A 24,038-nucleotide genomic window follows, 5' to 3' on the forward strand; every position below is an offset into this window, starting at 1 on the left:
AAACCCATGCAACATGCATAGATACCGTGTGTGACTGTTTGAGAACTACGTTTGGCAACTCATTTCAATATCTGCGGTGCGGCTCGTAACGCCATTTTGCTGAGTCTGCCTTTAACTTCCTGGTGTGGCTTTTTCACCTTTATCCAGAAGGTCCAGCTGAAATGATAATATAATAACAGAGCTGCAGTTTCCCTTTCCCTGTTTTTCTTTAGTAGTGACTACTCCTGTTGTGAGAATGAGTATGAATCTACTGAGTCCTGTAATAATAAATAGCCCACATTGAAATGAATGACATATTTCACAGACCTATAGATTATACAATGTGTTTAGATGCATCTTGCAATCTGTGGGCTATTTGACAGTCCCTGTTATCACTATCAATATCCAGCTACCAGCTCCTGCCTTTAGGGGCCCTATTCTTCATAGACAAATCCGATAGAAAACGGCTGAAAGCACCAGACACCAGTCCCTCCCTGCCTTTTGCATGATCCGCGCCAGGTTTTAGGGTGGCCCATTGAAAGCCAGCTGTTGCAGAGCGGGGAGCCGGCCCAACGTTTCTCCTCGTATTTTTTGGTTTAGGAGTCCGACTGGCGCTGGCAGATCGGTTTGTGATTGGAGCAGCGCAGAGATTGCCTGGAGCACAAGCCCGACGCACAGACACAGGCCCCCCGAACTATAGTCGCATTGTAGACTGTTTCAGCATTGTATTGGCGACGTCGTGGAATACGACTGCGTGTTTTATTTTTAGGATGTGTGCTGATATGCTTCTCATTCGCCTCTTTTAGGCTACAATAACATTGGAGCCGTGCAGTTTTTGAATTCATTGTGTCCAATCGAAGGGAAAATGTGGATGCGTGCGAGGGGGATATGGGAAAAAAACTATTGATTAATAGTTCCCGAAAGGCATCTCGCTAAGGAACAGTTTGTCCGGTCCTTGGGGACGCATGGACTTGGAGAGAGAGAGATACCTGCCACAAGAAACAACACGATCTGTCCCTCGTAATTGGAGCATGCATCGGAACCACGGACGTCTTTGTGTTGCCCGCTGCGTATTCCGAGTTTGAGGGGGGCCTCTAGCCTGCTGAAGGGGTGACCACTCTCTCCGTGTTCCTTCAATGCCAAACTGAAATATTCGTCAAACACCATTTAGGACTGCTCACCTCAAATGTAAGTATTCAAACATTGGCATAGCATGCCACCATCGCGTCTGTACGCTTGTGAGCCTACTTGTGAGAAAGGTGGGAGTTTAGAGGCTGAGTTGAGAAAACCATTCCTTACGATATCGGTGTGGTACAAGAGTCACTAACTGACATTTTACCAAATGTCACTCCATTTTAAAAACACTTACAGATTGCTTGACATTGACATCGCTTGAAAATAAACCAGTCTCTGTGAAAATGAGGTCTGTCTGCGACTGCATTCTATAACATACCAGCCTAAAGATTGTACATTCTGAATAGATGAAATAATTGCATTTTACCAGACGTCAGTGGTTCTCACATTAAGCGACTCCGGGCCATGGGGTTTATGTATATAAAAAAAAGTTGCATGAGGCTTATCCAGATGTGGTTTCTTCAACGGCCATCGTTGCTCTGAATTGGATTCAATTCAAACGATGAATGATAAAAACAAATCTAGGCTAGTTATACAATTACATGCAATTAATTAATGGATGGATAAGAGGGCTACTAACTGAAATATAGTATTATGTGTTTTATTATGTATGTCTCGGAATGAGGCGTTCGTTCTTGTTCTCTCGGTTTTGATAATTAGAATAGATCTCACCTGTGATGCTGAGGTGTTGGGCGAGTCACTGTAAAAGAGACAGTAGCATAGTCACCTTGGATTTGAAAGAAAATGACAACTTATGTGCATTATGGTGGCTTGGCTATAATTATTTTTCTAGGTAACACGCGTTCAATTACAGAAGTGCAGTGATGCCGTCAAAATAAATGTAACCTCGCCCATTACATGTAATCCTGTGGACACGACGACCTAAGTCAGGTGCTGTCTTCATCGACCTCTCCGCTCCACGGCTGTAACATGAGATCATTTCACTGAACATGTATAATTCACAGATATCTAAGCCAACCATGTGTGATGATACGCACACACACGCCAGTGCCTTATCTTACTGCCCCTGAGAGCTCTGCATCTCAGGGCTTGTAAGTAAGCATTTCACTGTAAGGTCCACACCGTTGTATTCGGCGCATGTGACAAAAAAAAATGGATTTGATGTGCTGCGGTGAATAGAGAGGCCTAGGCTACTAAAGGCATCAAATACAGCATTCATTTAAGGGACAGGTCGAAATTTAGTTGGGGGGTGGGGCTGGCCCAACTCAAGGTGTCATTAAAAAAAATGCACCCCCCCAACATTACAAATATTTTCACATGACCCACCCCTTGTACTGTAAAATAATTATATGAGGAGGGGAGGTGGTGCAATTTAACTCAAAATAATGTTTACTACCGCAAATAACAATAACTGTAGCGACCCTGTTTATTAACCTGAATATTGACTTTGCCACATCAGCATGCACGGAGGAGTTCACTCTCCCTGCCTGTTTCATCACACTACGATCAGAGCCGGCTGCAGACAATTATCAGCTAGGGGGAAATCAGATTTTCAACATTTTGATGCCATATTTTTAATTATATAGAATATATGCAACACATTTTCCACCAACAAGTTTCTGTGCCAATGCACTACACAACCAATGTACAAAGCATGCCGTGCTTCTACACCTGCATTGCTTGCTGTTTGGGGTTTTAGGCTGGGTTTCTGTACAGCACTTTGAGATATCAGCTGATGTACGAAGGGCTATATAAATAAATTTGATTTGATTTGATGTTGGGCACTTCAATATAATGTTTCACTTGTTCAACACCACAATAAGCAGACTATTCCAATCACGACAAACATAACATTTATCTCTCCCTACCTTGTAGGCTGACCCAGTATAGAAGGTTTGACAATCTCTGAGTGTCATTCAACTTTCTGGTGTTCTGTAACAGATGTCTCTTTCCATTCACCAAATGGCCACTGCACAGTTTGGATTTTTTATTTCATTATTTATCCTTTATTTAACTAAGCAAGTCAGTTAAGAACAAATTCTTATTTACGTTGACGGCCTGCACCGGCCTAACCCTAATGACACTGGGCCAATTGTGCGCCGCCCTAAGGGACTCCCAATCACGGCCAGGCGAGGTACAACCTGGAATCGATCCAGGGTCTGTAGTGACGCCTCTAACACTGAGATGCAGTGCCTTAGACTGCGCCACTCGGGTTGATTTTATTTCTCAGTACTTAACTTTTTTTTTTTTATGCTCAGTACAATTTTTTTTTTGAAGTCATCTGGATTGAACAATAAAGTCAGGGACTTATTTCCATTGTGGTCTATTTAAAAAAAAACATAAATACATATACAATTACAGAGATGCAGACAAAGAAATGCTCAACCTCCAGATGAGTATGAGGGGGGATTTTATTAAAGTACGATTCTTACAAGCTTGTTTTGGTTGGCCTGTAGCTTATTCTTTAGATGTTTGGGGCTGCTGGTGAGCCATGATTTGCAGGCATAATCAAAGTGACAATGGACTAGCGCAGTCTTTAGGGCGTCTGTAGCTGGGTTTCCATCCGATTTTGACAGATTTTAATGTGAATATTCTAAGAATCTGCATAGAAGCAATATATATGCGCAAGAAAATAGCCGCTCGGTAGGATAATTGTATTGTCCCCTAAACAAGATCAATAGCAAGAGCTTTTTAAGCTGAATGTCCCATGTCTTGAATGATGCACCTGCCCTCTCTGCTGCCTCTCAACTATTCCTATTTGTTCTTGTGGATTCATATTGAAAATTGATGTGGCTTTTATGTGTGGTATGATTGCTAGTTAGTCTATTGCACATCTAGACAAATGATCTACCAACCACTATTGTCACTATGAATGATGGATAGACAAGTGAAGTATACTGACCTGTGGTATAGTAAAAGGTAGCACGTGGGAAAGCGTAGTTTATAAATGATTATTCTAATAAACTATATATAACACAGGTGATGCAGTAGCTTACCTGTAGACACAACACTAAACTCACTACAGGGAGTAAATGTTGTTTGTGTTGGCCCATTCCATTCTCGACACTGGTGACGTGGCCTGTTTAACTTAGTCAAATCAGAACGGGGAATGTACTTGAAAATCTAAGCATTTTTAACCAGGTTATTTGATCAAATACTGGAATGGCTTATAATGGATGGTAAAATCGAAAACCTCGTCTTAATTTGTTTTCAATACGGGTCTAGAAACGGCAGGAGCATCATTTACTCATGTCAGAGTTGGGATGGGGAATTCACTGGGACAAATGTCCCGTTGCCCCCCTTCTCCCTACTCCTCCGCTCCCCCGCCTCAGACGCTATCTCTGTAGGTTGGTCCATTTGTCCAGGCCCGGGGGGGTCTCCAGGGGAAGTGCCATCTCATCTCACATCGGCTCGAGTGCAAATGGCTTCAATGTATGCTAGTGTGATTTCTCGTGGCTTTTTTTTCTCTCGTAACTATCAATTTACATATCAAAGTGGCTGCATTTCAATGGCAAGAACTTGAGCTACCTTCCCCCAAACAGTTTTGTCCGGAGAGGGGGCGGGCGGTGGTGTGCTACAGAATAAGAATGGTGTTGTTTATTGCAGACAACTGTACAACATCAATATTCTGTGTGTGTGTGTGTTCTTGTGTTTCGATTGCAAATGCATATTTAGTTAGGATTGACAGAGTTGGTAGGCCGCCATAATTCAATCCAAAATCCCCAAAGTAAGTAGCAAAAATGGAAAACTACTCGTTGCCGTGTTCCCTTGGGGATTTTGGTAGGAGCTTATTTAAATATGTTGACGTGTGATTAATTTTTGCAAAAATGTTAAAACTAGAACATGGTTTAAATGAATTTAACCCTTTACAGCTCAATTTTAGTTTGCTATTGCCTAACATAATAAAAGTATGAAGTAGGGCTATACTTGGGTAAACACCAGAACCCCTCCCCTCAGCTCTATAATAAAGATAACTCAAGGTGAAACTACACAATAGACCTACAATCTTTAAGTGGCATGTTGTGTAATTAGTTTTGTAAAAAAAAAAAAATTATAATAATTCAAGCTAAAAGGTCAATAGATTTATATTTACGTGCTGCTGTGTAACGAAACACAGTTTTAGTTAATTACACGTTTTACTGTAAATCAATACAGGTTTCTGGATGGCTCTTCGAGAGGTTTTTGTAAAGCACTGTTTTGAGCAACCAATGGCCTCTAATGTTTCTCTGTTAAAGAGATAATGTTTATTTTCAATGCAATGCAGCTGTTGCTCTTCTGTGAAAGAATGCCTTGCTGAGTGTGGTCTTGTTGTGTTTATTTAAAGAAAAAAATGTTTCTTTAATATCTTATCAAACATTACCTAATAGGGATGTCGAACACAATTCAATTGGGAAGATTCAGCACACACACACACACACACACACACACACACACACACACACACACACACACACACACACACACACACACCTCTTCACAAATGAATAACAATATATGACGGTCAAGAAAGAGGAAAATTCTTCATTCTTTCCATTATTTGCAGCTCAGGTTGCTATTAATCAGGGTGGCCTATGGAGGAAGGAAGGTCCTAAAAATGGACCCAACTCGTGTATCAAATCAAATATACCCTTCTCTCAGCTACCGCACGGTGAGCGGTGCCGATGCACCAGGTCTGGAACCAACAGGACCCTGAACAGCTTCTACCTCCAAGCCATAAGACTTGTAAATATATAGTAAGTCTCGGTAGCTATTTTGTTAACTGTTTAACTATCTGCATTGACCGTTTTCTTGCACTAACTTGTATGTCTCATCACATATGCTGCTGCTACTCTTTTATCTGTCACTTTATTCCTAGTTATACTGAACAAAAAACAAACTCAACATGCAGACAGAAATACCCCGACACAAACACACAACCCTCAGACAAACGCGCAGGTGAAGTAGCCGGATGTGGAGGTCCTGGGCTGGTGCGGTTACGCGTGGTCTGTGGTTGTGAGGCCGGTTGGACATACTGCCAAATTCTCTGAAACCAAGTTGGAGACAGCTTGTCATAGAGAAATTAACATTAAATTCTCTGGCAACAGCTCTGGTGGAAATTCCTGCAGTCAGCATGCCAATTTCATGCTCCCTCAAAACTTGAGACATCTGTGGCATTGTATTGTGTGGCAAAACTGCACATTTTTAAAGTGGCCTTTTATTGTCCCCAGCACAAGGTGCACCTGTTTGTTGATCACGCTGTTTAATCAGCTTCTTGATATGCCACACCTGTCAGGTGGATGGATTATCTAGGCAAAGGAGAAATGCTCACTAATAGGGATGTAAACAAATTTGTGCACAACATTTGAGAGTATAAGCTTTTTTTTATTTTTTTTATTTCAGTTCATGAAATGTGGTACCAACACTTTACATGTTGCGTTTATATTTTTGTTCAGTGTTTATGTACATACCTACCTCAATGACCTCGTACCCCTGCACATCGACTCAGTACTGGTAACCTGTGTATATAGCCACGTTGCTCATTGTGTGTTTATTACTTTTATTATAACACATGTTTTACTTTTTATATTATTTCTCAATTTTGTTTCTCTCTGTATTGTTGAGGGCCTGTAAGTCAGCATTTCACTGTTAGTCTACACCTGTTGTTTACCAAGCATGTGCCAAATACCGTTTGATTTGATTGATAGGACCTCAATCTGCAGTTGCTGCAACCATTTTTTTCCCACTTATAAATTAATGATATGTACCCATTGATTCATGAAGAATATAATGTATAAATGCATCATTAGCTTAGTTCAATTGTCGTACCCCATCAGTACCCAAAATATAAGCTTGTTTTACTCCAATGTTTGTAAATGTGAAGAAACACTATATACAGTGCCTTCAGAAGGTATTCACACCACTTGAATTTTTACACATTTTGTTGTGTTAGACTGAATTTAAATTGGATTAAATTGACTTTGTGTTACTTGCCTACACATAACACCCCATAATATCAAAGTGGAATTATATTTTTTGAATTTGTTTACAAATTAATTAAAATGAAAAGCTGAAAAAGTCTTGAGTCAATAAGTATTCAACCTGTTTGTTATGGCCTAAATCAGTTCAGGAATAAAAATGTGCTTATCAGGACACATAATAAGTTGCATGGACTCACTCTGTGCAATAATAGTGTTCAACATGATTTTTGAATGACTATTTCATCTCTGTACCCCACACATACAATTATCTGTAAGGTCCCTCAGTTGAGCAGTGAATTTCAATCACAGATTCAACCACAAACACCAGAGAGGTTTTCCAATGCCTCGCAAAGAAGGGCGCCTATTGGTAGATGGGTTAAAAAATTAAATGCAGACTTTAAATATCCTTTTGAGCATGGTGAAGTTATTAATTACACTTTGGATGGTGTATCAATACACCCAGTCACTACAAAGATGCAGGCTTCCTTCCTAACTCAGTTGCCGGAGATGAAAGAAACCGCTCAGGGATTCCACGAGGCCAATGGTGACTTTTTAAAACGGTTCAAGTTTAATGGCTGTGATAGAAGAAAACTGAGGATGGATCAACAACATTGTAGTTAATCCACAATACTCACCTAAATGACAGCCGGAAAAGATGGAAGCCTGTCAGAATCAAAATATGCATAATTTTTGCATTAAGGCACTAAAACTGCAAAAAATGTGGCAAAGAAAATACATTGTCCTGAATACAAAGTGTTATTTTTGGGGCAAATTCAACACAATAAATGGAATAGAGCTAAGCACAGGCAAAATCCTAGAGGACAAACAGGTTTGGTCTGCTTTCCTACGTACACTGGGAGACAAATTCACCTTTCAGCAGGACAATAACCTAAAACACATGGCCAAATATACACTAGAATTGCTTACCAAGATGACATTAAATGTATGGCTGTCTAGCAATGATGAACTACCAACTTGACAGAGCTTGAAGCATATAGAAAAAAGTATCTTAGAGACTTACCGGGGGATGTAATTGCTGCCAAAGGAGATTTCTAACATATATGAATGCATTCTGAAGACACTGTAGCCTCAACATGGTTAAAACTATACTTTTGATTCCTTGCTTCCATCATTGCATCCATAGATTTGTCTATGAATTTGAGAGTGGTTAGCTTTTTACAGAAACAGGGGCGGGGGATTTCACCTTATTGTTTCAACTGCTGATTGCCAGTTTAATAGTGAAGAAGCCTTGCTGTCTGTTGCTCTGTGTGCCTGTTGATGTGGCTTGTCACAGAGACCCTGGTTAAGTCCCAAATGGCACCATATTCTCTATATAGTGTACTACTTTTGACCAGGGACTATAGACCCTAGGCAATTAAGGTCACAGTTATGAAAACTTAGGACACTAAAGAGGCCTTTCTACTGACTTGGAGACGGGACGGACAGCTGATCGTCCTCGCAGTGGCAGACCACGTGTACCAACACCTGCATAGGATCGTTACATCTGAACATCACACCCGTGGGACAGGTACAGGATGGCAACAACAACTGCCCGAGTTACACCAGGAACGCACAATCCTTCCATCAGTGCTCAGACTGTCCACAATAGGCTGAGAGAGGCTGGACTGAGGGCTTGCAGGCTTGTTGTAAGGGAAGTCCTCACCAGACATCACTGGCAACAACATCACCTATGGGCACAAACCCACCGTCGCTGGACCAGACAGAACTGGCAAAAAGTCTGGGGCGGTGTGTCACAGCATCATCGGACTAAGCTTGTTGTCATTGCAGGCAATCTCAACGCTGTGCGTTACAGGGAAGACATCCACCTCCCTCATGTGGTACCCTTCCTGCAGGCTCATCCTGACATGACCCTCCAGCATGACAATGCCACCAGCCATACTGCTGGTTCTGTACGTGATTTCCTGCAAGACAGGAATGCCAGTGTTCTACCATGGCCAGCAAAGAGCCCGGATCTCAATCCCATTGAGCACGTCTGGGACCTGTTGGATCGGAGGGTGAGGGCTAGGGCCATTCCCCCCAGAAATATCTGGGAACTTTCAGGTGCCTTGGTGGAAGACTGGGGTAACATCTCACAGCAAGAACTGGCAAATCTGGTGCAGTCCATGAGGAGGAGATGCACACCAGTACTTAATGCAGCTGGTGGCCACGCCAGATACCGACTGTTGTTTTTGATTTGGACCTCCCCTTTGTTCAGGGACACATTATTCCATTTCTGTTAGTCACATGTTTGTGGAACTTGTTCAGTTTATGTCTCAGTTGTTGAATCTTGTTATGTTCATACAAATATTTATACATGTCAAGTTTGCTGAAAATAAATGCAGTTGACAGTGAGAGGACGTTTCCTTTTTTTGCTGAGTTTATATTAGTGGTCGACCGATTTAATCGGCATGGCTGATTAATTAGGGCCGATTTCAAGTTTTCATAACAATCGGTAGTCTGCCTTTTTCGGACGCTGATTATGGTCGATTACATTGCAATCTATGAGGAAACTGCATAGCAGGCTGACCACCTGTTACACGAGTGCAGCATCAAAAGGACCTTGTGGCTGCAATGAACAATCCATCTTCACATAATTACTAGTTAACTACACATAGTTGATGATATAACTAGGTTAACTAGCTTGTCCTGCGTTGCATATAGTCAATGCGATGCCTGTTAATTTATCATCAAATCACATTCTAATTCAACTTCGCGGAAAAAAGCACATTCGTTGCACAAATGTACCTAACCATAAACATCAATGCCTTTCTTGAAATCAATACACGGAAGTATATATTTTTTAAAAACCTGCATATTTAGTTCAAATAAATGCATGTTAGCAGGCAATATTAACTAGGGAAATTGTGTCACTGTTCTGGTGTTCAGTGCAAGCAGAGTCAGGGTATATGCAACAGTTTAGGCTGCCTGGCTCGTTGCGAACTGTGTTTCTTCCTAACAAAGACCGTAATACATTTTCCAGAATTGAACCTAATTATGACGTAACATTGAAGGTTGTGCAATGTAACAGCAATATTTAGACTTAGGGATGCCAGCCTTTCGACAAAATACGGAATGGTTCCGAATAAACGTTTTGTTTTCGAAATGATAGTTCCCGGATTTGACCATATTAATGACCAAAGGCTTGTATTTCTGAGTGTTTATTATAATTAAGTTTATGATTTGATATTTGATAGACAGTCTGACTGAGCGGTGGTAGGCAGCAGGCGGCTCGTAAGCATCCATTCAAACAGCACTTTACTGCGTTTGCGAGCAGCTCTTAGCAATGCTTGAAGCACAGCGCTGTTTATCAACTCCCGACATTAGGCTGGCAATACAAAAAGTGCCTGTAGGAGCATCCAATAGTCAAAGGTATATGAAATACAAATGGTATAGAGAGAAATAGTTGATGCGTCATAATTCCTATAATAACTACAACCTAAAACTTCTTAACTGGGAATACTGAAGAACTGGGAATATTGAACCACCAGCTTTCATATGTTCTCATAATCTGAGCAAGGAACCTAAACGTTGTCTTTTTTAAATGGCACATATTGCACTTTTACTTTCTTCTCCAACACTGTGTTTTTGCATTATTTAAACCAAATTGAACATGTTTCATTATTTATTTGTGACTAAATAGATGTTTTTAAATGTATTCTATTAAAATAAAATAAAACACATATATATATATATAAAATCGGCAGATTAATCGGTATTGGATTTGTTTGGTCCTCCAATAATCAGTATCGTCGTTGAAAAACCCTAATCGGTCCACCTCTAGTTTATATAGAGAATAGCAAACCATTTGGGACGCAACTCCAGAGGCAGTGGATGTAAATGCCAGGGGTGGCGTATAAAGCGGTGCGTCTGTTTAGGGGTCAGTGGCCCTGATCATCCTGCCTCCCGGTCGTAAAGTGAGCGTATTACTCTATACAGAGAGAGAGAGAGAGAGAGAGAGAGAGAGAGAGAGAGAGAGACTCACCTGCCATCTTCAATCACAAGGGGCCAGTTTGACGGCTGTCTTGTTATGTTTCTCTGACACACTCACTGTCAAAAGCTAGGAACAAACAGATGGAGACTGAGCAAACGGCAGGAAATGAAGGAGAGAGGGGTGCGAGGAAGAGGAGGAAGATGGGTTTGTTTGATCAGCATTTAGTCTTAATCGCGAATGCCCGTCATAGCTTTTTCATCATCCGTCTTCCTCCTTTTTATATCCACTTAGATAAATGGACTGAGACTGGAACAAATTGCATTGTGTTAGGTTAGCTGACCAATTGGATTTAATGTATCCCTTTGGTATTTCTATTGGGAACAGGGCACCGGAAAGGGTCAAAATCTCTCTCACCGCCCTCTGTGCTTTAAATGACAGTTAACTTTCCCCCACTGCTTCTCAAATGGATGTTTAATGATATGTTGAGGCCCTGGAGCTGAGCTATAGAGCCAATCAGCCCTGGATATGTTCACACCAAACAGCTCCCTCCTTACTTACCCTACCTAGTCCTTTCAATACGGAATGCTTTCCCCACGGTTAAGAAAGCAAACCCCCCTTGTCGAAGTCCTCGTCTTCCAGAGGGGAGCGGGGGGGGGGGGGGGGGGGCTGGTAGTCTTTTGAGTGATGGATGATTTTTTTGGGTCCGTGTTGAACCCTTTGGAGTGTGTAAAGCTGTCCCAGTGGGATACGTGTCGCTGGGGTGTGATGGATGGGCAGGTGTCCAGAGGCTCCAACTATCAAGAGATTAGCAGTGACCTTGTGAGTTGCCTGGACCACCTTCAGAGATGCTTTGTGATGCTCTACCACCACTGGACTGGAGGGCATTAGAATAAGAAGACACTGCTCTGAGACTTGTCTCAGGGGGAATGGACACGCGGCGTGCTTTATTTTGGTGGTCCGACATACCTTCAGGTCACAGGAAGTGTGGCGCTTATAGAGGTCAGGTGGTATGCTTTTGTCTTGGTAGAGTGGATTAGGCTGATCTCAGGCCTGCTACGAGTTATGTTTCCCTTTCCTTTTTTGAAGGATTGTTCATTTGATTGAACAGACAGACTTACATACAACTGGACTTAAAAGTGTCTTCTCCCAGGACTCTGCATGATTATCTTTGTTCATTTTGGCCATCGTTCTTTGCCATCACCATCCACACAGGTTTTAACATGCATCATAACTGAGCATAAATCATTAGCATAAGTTCTCTCATCGCATGAAGGTTTGTATTTTAATATTTGCATACAAGTAAGACAAAGAATTTGCTTATCTGAGAGCCATTCACACTACATCAAATCAATGTTATTCCTTTGAATTCATCTCTGGGGCCTGTTCTCATGATAGACACATTGAATTTCTATGTAAAATTGTTTCAGAGGATTTGAGCAAATAGCTGTCGGACTATAATTTTTTAACAGACGCCATGGGCTTTCTGGTCACTGATGACACACCACCATAATCCAAATTCAGATATAATTATGTTTGGGGTCTGTTTATAATTTTTGTTATTTTAATTGTTGCGCTTCATTCACACATTGCACAATAAACTCAGCAAGAAAATAAACATACTCTCACTATCAACTGCGTTTATTTTCAGCAAACCTAACATGTGTAAATATTTGTATGAACATAACAAGATTCAACAACTGAGACATAAACTGAACAAGTTCCACAGACATGTGACTAACAGAAATGGAATAATGTGTCCCTGAACAAAGGGGAGGTCAAAATCAAAAACAACAGTCAGTATCTGGTGTGGTCACCAGCTGCATTAAGTACTGCAGTGCGTCTCCTCCTCATGGACTGCACTAGATTTGCCAGTTCTTGCTGTGAGATGTTACCCCACTCTTCCACCAAGGCACCTGAAAGTTCCCAGATATTTCTGGGGGAATGGCCCTAGATCTCACCCTCCGATCCATCAGGTCCCAGACGTGCTCAATGGGATTGATATCTGGGCAATTTTTTGGCCATGGCAGAACACTGACATTCCTGTCTTGCAGGAAATCACGCACAGAACCAGCAGTATGGCTGGTGGCATTGTCATGCTGGAGGGTCATGTCAGGATGAGCCTGCAGGAAGGGTACCACATGAGGGAGGAAGCTGTCTTCCCTGTAACGCACAGCGTTGAGATTGCCTGCAATGACAACAAGCTCAGTCCGATGATGCTGTGACACACCGCTCCAGACCATGACGGACCATCCACCTCCAAATCGATCCTGCTCCACAGTACAGGCCTCGGTGTAATGCTCATTCCTTTGACGATAAACCTGAATCCAACCATCACCCCTGGTGAGACAAGACCGCGACTCGTCAGTGAAGAGCACTTTTTGCCAGTCCTGTCTGGTCCAGCGACGGTGGGTTTGCGCCCATAGGCGACGTTGTTGCCGTTGATGTCTGGTAAGAACCTGCCTTACAACAGGCCTTCAAGCCCTCAGTCCAGCCTTTCTCAGCTTATTGCGGACAGTCTGAGCACTGATGGAGGGATTGTCCGTTTCCTGGTGTAACTCGGGGGGTTGTTGTTGCCATCCTGTACCGGTCCTTTGCAGGTGTTGTTACACGTGGTCTGCCACTGTGAGGACGATCAGCTGTCTCCCTGTAGTGCTGTCTTAGGCGTCTCACAGTACGCACATTGCAATTTATTGCCCTGGCCACATCTGCAGTCCTCATGCCTCCTTTCAGCATGCCTAAGGCACGTTCACACAGATGAGCAGGGACCCTGGGCATCTTTATTTTGATGATTTTCAGAGTCAGTAGAAAGGCCTCTTTAGTGTCCTAAGTTTTCATAACTGTGAACTTAATTGCCTACCGTCTGTAAGCTGTTAGTGGCTTAACGACCGTTCCACAGGTGCATGTTCGTTAGTTGTTTATGGTTCATTGACGAAGCATGGGAATCAGTGTTTAAACCCTTTATAATGAAGTTATTTGGATTTTTACGAATTATCTTTGAAAGGCAGGGTCCTGAAGAAGACAAATTTTTTCCTTAGTTTATAAGCAGAGAGAACTATTTTTCTATACCTTGTAGGTTGAGCAGAAGCTTATTTACTTTGTGTGTGTATTGTCCAAGTCCCGAACATAAATGTCAAGATATTGCTGGCATTTGACGTGAGGATTTTCTTTCTCCATCAGAAGACTGTTATTGCCAATTTCAAATATATTTTTTTGGGGTGGAAAACAATGCTTCCATAGACACAGAATCACTATCACCTGTGGTCTTCAGAACCCCCCCCCCCCCCCCCCCCCCTTGCCTCTCCCCCACCATGTCTAATGTCCATTTTGCTGTCTGTTTGTGCCACACATGGGGCTCGAGATGGAACCATTATGTTTCCAATGTGAGGAAGCCATTGTCAAAGTCCTTGAACATTTGATTGGCAGCCCCCTGTCTGTCACCCGAATCTGAGATACTATGAGCACCAGGAAATGATGGGAAGGCAACAAATGGTAGCGATTATCCAGCTGGCGAGTTCACACTTCCAGTCTTTCATACGGCTCTGTCCATTTTTCTGTCTTTTACACGGCTCTGTCTATCTTGGTCCATGATAGTGGTTGTTAGCCTGCACTGTACTGAACTAGAATGGCCTGATAGACAGGTCTCTCACTGGATATGTATTGAGTGAATGTTGTTCACTGCCCAGGTTTTCTGTGTTTGTCTTAATCCAAGGACACTGTTTTTGAGAGAGATCTCTGCAACCATCACCGCCAACAATCAGATGATATCATCTAATCTTATTTTGCACTGATTATTTCCTGTGGGTTGTTGTGGCCTCATAACAAAGAATTCACTCTTAATTCTATGTACTTGTCTCTGCGTCTGCATCTGCATGATGTTTGGAAAGAATAACATCCCGACCCAAATGGCATACTGAACAAACCGAACAAACCAAAGCAATTCTCCCATTCAGAGTCAGAGCCAGACTCCTTCATTCCCCCCCTTTTTCCCTTCCTTGAGTTGTGATGATTTGTTCCATTTCAAAAGCGTCCTGAAGACCGAGAGGCTGCAGGCAGAGAGAGAGATGAGAGGGGAAAATGAAAGAGAGAGGTGGTAGAGAGAGAGAGAGAGAGAGAGAGAGAGAGAGAAAGAAAGGGAGGGAGAGAAAGAAAGAGCTAGCGAGAGCAGGGCTCTGTTGTTGATCAGCCAAGCAAATCAGATCTTGATGATATTTGGAGAGCAGAGTTGTGATTGCTGATTGCTCTGGCAGTTTTAATTAGAGAGTCGTAAGCAGCCTGTCTTCTCTCTGCTGAACACAGTTAACTATCAAACATACTTAAATGGAACAAATAATTACTTTGTTGATGGTTAGAGTAACAGAAAAAAGTGGAAATGTTTTTTGGCTGTAGGCCCTAATTAAATATTTAATTTTATGTGATTGCAAACAGGATTTTGTTTAAGGTTTTGAGTAGAGGATGTACTTGATGTACAGTATATGCTATTTACCTCATGGTAAATAGCATATGATGTGCTGTATCTAACCCTACCCATCTTAATGAGGGAAATAATGTCATATCAAGCAGGGGAAAAAACGATGTGAAGAAACATGAAAAGATTCCTTTGAAGTTTAGCGTACCATACAACATGCCTATAGGAAACCCGAGCTGAATCTTAAACCCAAACCCTTTCCAACCAATCCCTGCTTGCTATAGATTGAACGAGGCTTATTTTCAGCATGCAGGTTTGTGTCATGCGCTCCTGGACCTTTTGTCAAGACATTTTAATTACAGCCGAGCCTGGGTGTAATTGATCTGGGCTTAAAGGGATTTCTCTTTTCACTGAGAAAGGCCTAGTTGTTAATACAGGCCAGTGAATGCTTCCACCTCCACTTACAGCCTATACTTCAACTGTTATGGTGCAAACAAAGAGATGCACCGCAATAGGCTGATCTTTCATTCACTTCCAGTGCCGTTATTTAGTTTAGTTTAGTTACTCCTCCAGTGGGTAGCTAGCTTAGCAGTTAAACCAGACTGAAGGCTGCGCAGTGTATAGCAGGCTAGCACATCAGAGTACATTCCCTTTACAGTTGTTTAGTAAGGCAGATTCTGTACTTGATGTGTAATGAGTAAATTGGCCTCGGAGGAGTAGGTAACCCATCAGAGTATCGTTGGAAGTGAGACTTGGTGTTCGCCCAAGTTCATCTTTAACTGCAGCAGTGTCACATCTGTTAAGAATGAACGTCCTCCTCCTTTGCCACCTGCAGTGTCCTCCTCTTGCGTTCCTTCTCTTACGGCGCACTTCTTCACGCTTTCCCGTGTTGTCACCCACCATTTTAAATGTTTTATCAGCCTGTTAGATAATGCTTCCCGCTGACGGTGAATTATTGATGGCCTTGTTCCTATGAGTGAGACAGGGCAGGCTTTTAACTCTCTGAGCTGCCTGCCTGCCGCTGCCGACCGGCTGGGTGTCTTCAGAGGTAACTAAGGGACACTATACAAACACCCAAAGGAATGATGTAGGCCTAATGGAGGAGGAGGAGAAAAAATAAAAACCTGAAGAGGGGGGGGAGGCTGAAAATAAAATTAAAAGAGGGCAGGGCGTCTTCTGTTCCAGACCCAGTCTTCTATTACAGTATTGGGCTTAGCTACAGGATAAGACACATTTTGCAGCGAAGGAAAATCTCTGAATCCCCTGCAGGTCTCTTGCTTTGTTTGAAGCATTGAGAAGGACTATAGCTGTTTCTTATTTCTCCATTTAGTCTGTTGTCTGAATGGAAGACAAGTAAAATTTTTTGAGATTCAAAAAATTGACATGTACAATCGTGTGTGTGTGTGTGTGTGTAAAAACTCAACTTACCATAAAAAATGTCCATAAGAAAATGGGCTGGTTTAAGTATGACCCTGCGGTCTCTTGTAGGAATCTCTTTGAAAGCGATAATTAAATTATTAGACAACAGAGTAAACAGGTCAAACCAGTTTCTTATTTCCTCTGGGAAATGCATATGTTTTATACAGGAGGGTTCAGGATTGGAAATGAAATACAGTAGCTGTAACCTTTCCCTCACTTAGCTAACTAGCTAGCACCAGTGATACTAGTTTACATTCAATATATATACAGTACCAGTCAAAAGTTTGGACACACCTACTCGTTCCAGGGTTTTTATTTTTTTCTATTTCTATGAAATAGAAATATTGTAGAATAATAATGAATATATCAAAACTATGAAATAACACATATGGAATCATGTATTAACCAAAAAAGTGTTTATTTTTATATATTTTTTAATATTTGAGATTCTTTGCCTTGATGACAGCTATGATTTGTTTTTGGTTACTACATGATTCCATAAGTGTTATTTCATATTTTTGATGTCTTCACTATTATTCTACAATGTAGAAAATAGTAAAAATAAAGAAAACCCCTTGAATGAGTAGGTGTATCCTAACTTTTGACTGGTACTTGGGCTTACATACTCCTTTTGTCACACACTACCTTCTACCTCACTGAGAGTGTAGATCAGGGATAATCAACTAGATTCAGCCACATGCCAAACATTTTTTTTTCTTGAGTGGAACATAATTACAAATTATTTGTAGACTGTAAATTGACCGCAAGAAGCCGAAACAGATATGTTTGACTATAACATAATCATTTCAAACCTTGCTTACATTTGTATAGGATCAAATGTCTCTTTAGTATGAGTGGGAACAGATTTTTACATTTTTTAATTAAGACCACTTGGATCGTATTTCCTTGTGTTTTTAATCTTTCATGTCCAACAAAAATAAACAAAACACATTTTTTGGGGGGGGCTCAGAAAACTATGGGGGGGGGGGAATAAAACCCCACCTGCGGGTCACCAGTTGGGGAACCCTGGTGTAGATAGATAGGTAGAGGCACAGGTGTGCTGCTACAGAGCATGTCTACAGCAGCGTGTGATACAGTGCCTTCAGGAAGTATTCACACCCCTTGACTTATCTCACATGTTGTTGTGTTACAGCCTAAATTGAACATGTATTCTTTATTCTAACATGTATTCTCATCTACACACAATACCTTATTATGACAAAGTGAAAGCATGTGTTTTGGAATATGTTTTTATTCTGTACAGGCTTCTTTCTCTTCACTCTGTCATTTAGGTGAGTATTGTGGAGTAACTACAATGTTGTTGATCCATCCTCAGTTTTCTCCTATCACAGGCATTAAACTCTGTAACTGTTTTAAAGTCACCATTGGCCTCATGCTGAAATCCCAGAGTGGTTTCATTCCTCTCTGGCAACTGAGTTAGGAAGGACACCTGCATATTTTGTATTGACTGGGTGTATTGATACACCATCCAAAGTGGAATTAATAACTTCACCATGCTCAAAAGGGATATTCAATAAATGCCGGTTCTTTTCGAGTCGTTTGAAACTCTCCCTGGTCTTTGTGGTTGAATCTGTGGTTGAAATTCACTGCTTGACTGAGGGTAACAGGTTACAGATAATTGTATGTGTTTGGTACAGAGATGAGGTAGTTTTTCAAAAATATTTTAAACATTATTATTGCACACAGCGTGAGCCCACGCAACTTATTATGTTACTTGTTACGGAAATGTTTACTCCTCGCCATAACAAAGGGGTTGAATACTTAATTGACTCGATGTTTTTTATTTTGATTATTTTGAATTCATTTGTAAAAGATTGAAAAACATAATTCCATTTTGACATTATGGGGTGTGTAAGGCCAGTGACACAAATGTAATCCATATTGAATTCAGGCTGTAATGCAACAAAAGGTGGAAGAAGTCAAGAGGTGTGAATACGTTCTGACGGCAGTGTGTATTTAACCTTGGTAGGTGTGAAGTTCCTACCACATTACCTGCAGGGGAATCGATCTGTTCGTGTCCTGCAGCCAATGTTCTCACCACGTTTTCACATTTAGCAAATTATTGTTTGTGTGTGTACGTGTGCGTTAATGCCCACGATCCGTGCGTATGTGGAGGAGTGCGTGAGCGAGAGAAGGAGAACAAGGCGCGGAGGAGGAGTGGAGGAGGAGGGTGTATTTTAGTGTGAGTATATGAAGAACTGACTGATTGAAAAGAAGAGCTCTGTGTGACATTTCAGGGGTTGAGACGCTGCTCCTCTGACCATCACTGTTTAACTCACTGTGGGAAGGTCAGCCTGTTAATTTCACTACCAAGCTGGAGAGGGAAGGGGGGGGGATCTAGTATTGGATAATGAAACTGACATTTAAAGGCTTTTTCAACTTTTTGATTCTGATTATTTTGATTCTGATTCTTCATGGAACAGAGAGAGGGGTGTAGTATTGGTTATGGAAACCATAGAATTAGAATACTGGAATGGACTTGAACTTTCTTATGATGGTTCAAAGGTCAACCACGGTTTGCCAGTGCTCTGATAAGATATTGTGTAAAACAATGAATCTGAAGAATTTATCTGCACTGTATGTGTGTTAGCTAGCTAGCCAAACAGTTTTAGATGAATAATTTTCCAAATTAACTCCCAATATGCCAACATTCCATTCAAACAATGCAGTCAATTCACAGCCATACACTGGTTTCAATCAGTTGATGAGGGGACATAGACAAGTTGTAAATGCAACAAGTACTGAAATTGTATCATATAATAGCACTCAAAGCTTTCCAAGAAAACAAAATCTGAGACATGTGTGGTCTGTTTAAATATATTTTAGAGGCTATTTATACAGAAAATTGGTATATAACCCCTATAAACTGTATTTCTAATTATATTATAATTTCATTACACAATTTCCGATACATCACATGCCTTACTTTTATTTTGCTGCATACGTAAAATCAGGAAATGCATCACATATGCCTCTACTGCCATTCATTCCAATTAGACTATTTTAGAATTTCTCCCTGGCCAAGATGGCTGCCATTTTCGCCCCATTATGGAACTTTGAGGGTTAATGACATATGCCCCTCTAGTAATTTAATAGAATCTCTATGAATGAAACTGACATTTAAAGGCTTTTTCCCCTTCTGATTATTCTTTTTCTTCTTCAAATTCGTAGATTACATTGGGCTCATTAAGCCCCTGTAACCTTTTATAAATGGGTCTGGATGAGAAGCTAAAGGCTAAAGATGAGGAGGAATATTTTTAACAGGACATTTTGAAATGTAACATAAGTCGATGTAATGTCAAGACAGGTTCCGAACTTAGTAATTAGGCAATGATAATTCTGCTGGGGAAATATTGTAGTGGTGATGGTGGAAATTATGACGATGAGGATAGTTTTGATGGACTTTTTACAGTTCCCACAATTGTTTCTGCTCATTCAGTACAATACAATTCATACTCCTCTCTGCCTTTCGTACATCAATTTCCCACTCCTATTTCTGCCAATTAATTTTAATTTGTCCACTTTCTGCTAACCACAATATTTGACTTTGCTGTTTTCTCTATTCTAGTCGTTTTCTAAAGGCTACCTCTCTCCTCCCTCTCAATTTTGCCATCCTTCTCTCAATTTCACCATCCTTCTCACCATCCTTCTCACCAATCTTTCTCTCTCTCTTTCTCTCTCTGTGCCCGTTGGCACTCTTTATCTATCATTTCAATCTGTTGGCAGAGAGCCTTGAAATTCACCAACCAACTGTCGTCGACCCTATGAATACCATGCAGGTACCTGTTCATGTTTTTCCCCGCTCCCCCCTTCCTGCCCCTGCCCCTGTCCCAAAAATATCTTATCAGCTCCACAGTGCTGAACCCTCCTCCCACCTGACTGTCATGCCTGACGAGCGCCTATCTCCATCACTGGCAGCCATGACAAGTGCTCTGTCTGCACCACTGACAGAGCTAAGGAAGTGACATAATTTCCCTTAGGAGAGGGGGAGGGGCGGGGGTAGCGGGGGGGGGGGGGGGGGGGGGCGCAGCCCTAACCCTGACAGACTGGGACAGTTAAGACAAAGTGTTCCTGGGTAGCGTTGGGGTGCATAGAGGACAAATAATTATCTGGGGGGGCTTTATTTTATCAGTCAGTTCCTGTAGATCCCAACTAAAACACACCCTAACCTAGTGTTGTCACGATACCAGAATTTTGACTTCTATACCGTTACCAGGGTTAGTATCATGATACTCGATACCAAAATTATACCACTGCATAAAAGAAGGCATATTAGCCAAAGTCACAAAATGGCAGTTGATCCAGATTGATGTTTTGAGTTCAATATCATTACATTTTTAAATGTTAGATTTTTGAATGTGCCCATTAATTAAGCAATTATAAATTCATGCAATCACTTTGACTTGTCTAGCAATCTAACTACATAACATAATGGTAATCATTTATTTGAATGGTAAATCTCTTGATAAATTGGGTACATCAAGATGTAGCCTATAGGCTTTTTTACAATGCATATTCAGTAGGCGTGTAGGTGTGTGTGTGCATGTGTTGAGTTATTGAGATTGTTTTTGGCTGATTCCATGGGGCTATAGATGAAAAACAATCTGTTTTCCTTCCATTTGGGACCGATTCTGCGTTTGGTTAATGATGTTTGTCCCCCATGAGACACTGTAGAAGTGAAGCCTATTTCACTTCCTCAAAATCCCCAGAATTAATCTAAGATAACTCAAGAAATCTGTAGTTCATTTTGACGTTTTGGCCGAGGATGTTTTAGTTGCACAATTTTATATCTAACTAAGGTTTTTGGTGCAGTATTTCTCAAGTAAAAAAATGTGCCACATGTTTTCTTATGTAAACAGTCAGAGCTGCAGGGCAGGCCTGTCTCACTGCTATTGGATAGAGAGCAATCACCATAGCTCTTCACCCCATGTTCGTGGGCAAATGGACATCGTCTAATCAAAACCTAACCCAAATTTTCCATGGTGTGACCCACGGGTGTTCCAAACTTTGCTTTAGAAAAAAATGACTTTAAGACCCAAATGATCCTATTTACAATTTGTAGTATAACATTTTGACATTAGAATAACTGTTTCGGACTCATACCGATGCCCCATAGGCCGTTTTCAAAGGGATTTGTTGCTTTTTGAAGTCAGTCCCTCTTTAAGACTCAGCAGAATACCACTGCTGGCTTGCATCTGAAGCTAAGCAGGGTTGGTCCTAATCAGTCCCTGGATGAGACTAGATGCCAGTAGGAGGCACTCTATCCTCTGTTCTAAAAACAAAAATATCCCAATGCCCCAGGGCAGCGATTGGGGACATTGCCCTGTACAGTGTGCCGTCTTTCGGATGGAATGTTAAACGGGTGTCCTGACTCTGGTCACTAAAGACCCCATGGCACTAGGGCCTCCTGAGTGGCGTAGCGGTCTAGGGCACTGCATCGCAGTGCTAGAGACGTCACTACAGAACCCAGGTTTGATCCTGGGCTGTATCACAACCGGCAGTGATCGAGAGGCCCATAGGGCGGAGCACAATTGGCCCGGTATTGTCTGGGTTAGGGGAGTGTTTGGCCAGGGGGTGGGCTTTACTTGGCTCATCACGCTCTAGCGACTCCTTGTGACAGGCCAGGCGCCTGCAGGCTGACCTCGGTCGTCAGGTGAACAGTGTTTCCTCTGACACATCACTTAAGCAGCGCGGTTTGCTGAGTCATGTTTCGCCACCCGAGCCCGTTGGGAGTTACAGCGACCAGACAAGATCAAAATTGTGGAGAAAAAGGGGGCAGGGGAGTTAACTCTGGTGTCCTGGCTATATTCCCAATCTGGCCCTCATACCATCATGGCCACCTAATCATCCCCAGCTTCCAATTGGCTCATTTATCCCCCTCTGCTCCCCTGTAACTATTCCCTAGGTCGTTGATGTAAATGAGAATGTGTTCTCAGCCAACTTACCCGGTAAAATAAGTGTCAAACAAAAAGAAGAAAAAAAGACCCATGACTTCACTCACAGTCAGTTCAAGGTTCAACCAAAGATGATCTTGACTGGGAGAGATGTGAGGCGGGGGAGACTAAGTGAATGAATTACGTTTTTGGTGACAATCAGCTTTGAAATGGTTTGCATATTATCGTACAAAAAAGTACTGGGTAGTGAATTGTTAACTTCAGCTGTAAACTAGCAAGCAAAGTTAGTCTACAAAGCTGGAATATTCCGGTGTCTTCTAGCAATGTAAAGTGTTCTAGCCTATAATGAACATTATTTTGCAAACAGTAATGAACCGTTTCAACATTTCTACATGCCGTGCTGCATTAGTCAAGTGTGTAAACTTCTGTGCAGTTAAAAGTGGGGATGTAGCCCAGATTCCCAGTGAGACTTGATCCTCTCTCAATCAATAGACGACGTGAGACACATTTGAAGTACCGAAAGTAACAACAATTCTAGTTCCACACCATTTGTCATGTTCTTGTTTATAAAAAAGTACCGAAGTTTCAGGTATACCTGCAACACTACCCAACCCAAAGCACCTCCTCTCCCGCCATCTTCATGTTGTTATTTCTTTCTGGAGTGTAGGCTGTTGTTGTGGGGTGGACAGTTCCCCAAATTAGTTAGTCAGAGAGGGCTAAAGGACTGAAGCATTGTGCCTGTGAGGTCCAGACTGGAACACAGACAGAACACACATGCCCACATCTTTATTTCAACTGAAAGCTTCAAGCATACACCAGTCCAGGACTACTTACGTGCTCTAGTTGTGTCCCAGTCTCACTTGATATGTATATATGCACTCTTTATTTCTCTCCCCTTCCCTGGCACTAACAATTGAAAATAAATTAACATTCCTGCGGCTTTATTTTGTCCTTCTCTAAGCCTGTTGAGAGTACTGGGGGGCGAACCCAACAGGTCAAGCCATACTCACAAGCTGTCAATCATTCCCAGTGACCCTCCCGCCCATTTCTTTTTCCTCCCTTCCCATTCTTCTCTCCCTCTCCTCTTGCTCTCTCTCTCTCATCTATTCAGTTACTACCTTCTTAGAAAACCCTGGACCCCCACTCTCGCTCTCTCTAGATTCTCTCTCTCTCTCTTTTGCTATCTTTCGCTCTCTCTCTCTCTCTCTCTGGGCTACTCTTTTGCCGGTCGCCTCCAGCTTGAGGCAGCCACAAGCTTTGTCAAAGAAGTTTCACATTCATTCAGCCTGCTGCTGCCCCAAACAGCCTCGTATTTCATGCTAGGACATGTGGCCTGT

The 24,038-nt window shown here is 41.8% G+C and overlaps 1 protein-coding gene across 1 annotated transcript in view; it reads left to right on the plus strand.

The window, feature by feature from the left end:
- The first annotated feature begins 562 nt into the window (after nt 1–562).
- The window catches only part of LOC109872072 (adhesion G protein-coupled receptor L2-like), a 111,606-nt gene continuing 88,130 nt past the window's right edge, over nt 563–24,038 (plus strand). Inside the window, 1 exon segment of the mRNA XM_031806820.1 lies at nt 563–1,167. The gene's annotated coding sequence lies outside the window, so the exon portion shown is untranslated.

The sequence above is a fragment of the Oncorhynchus kisutch genome, linkage group LG27 (assembly GCF_002021735.2).
Source record: "Oncorhynchus kisutch isolate 150728-3 linkage group LG27, Okis_V2, whole genome shotgun sequence".
Lineage (NCBI taxonomy): Eukaryota > Metazoa > Chordata > Actinopteri > Salmoniformes > Salmonidae > Oncorhynchus > Oncorhynchus kisutch.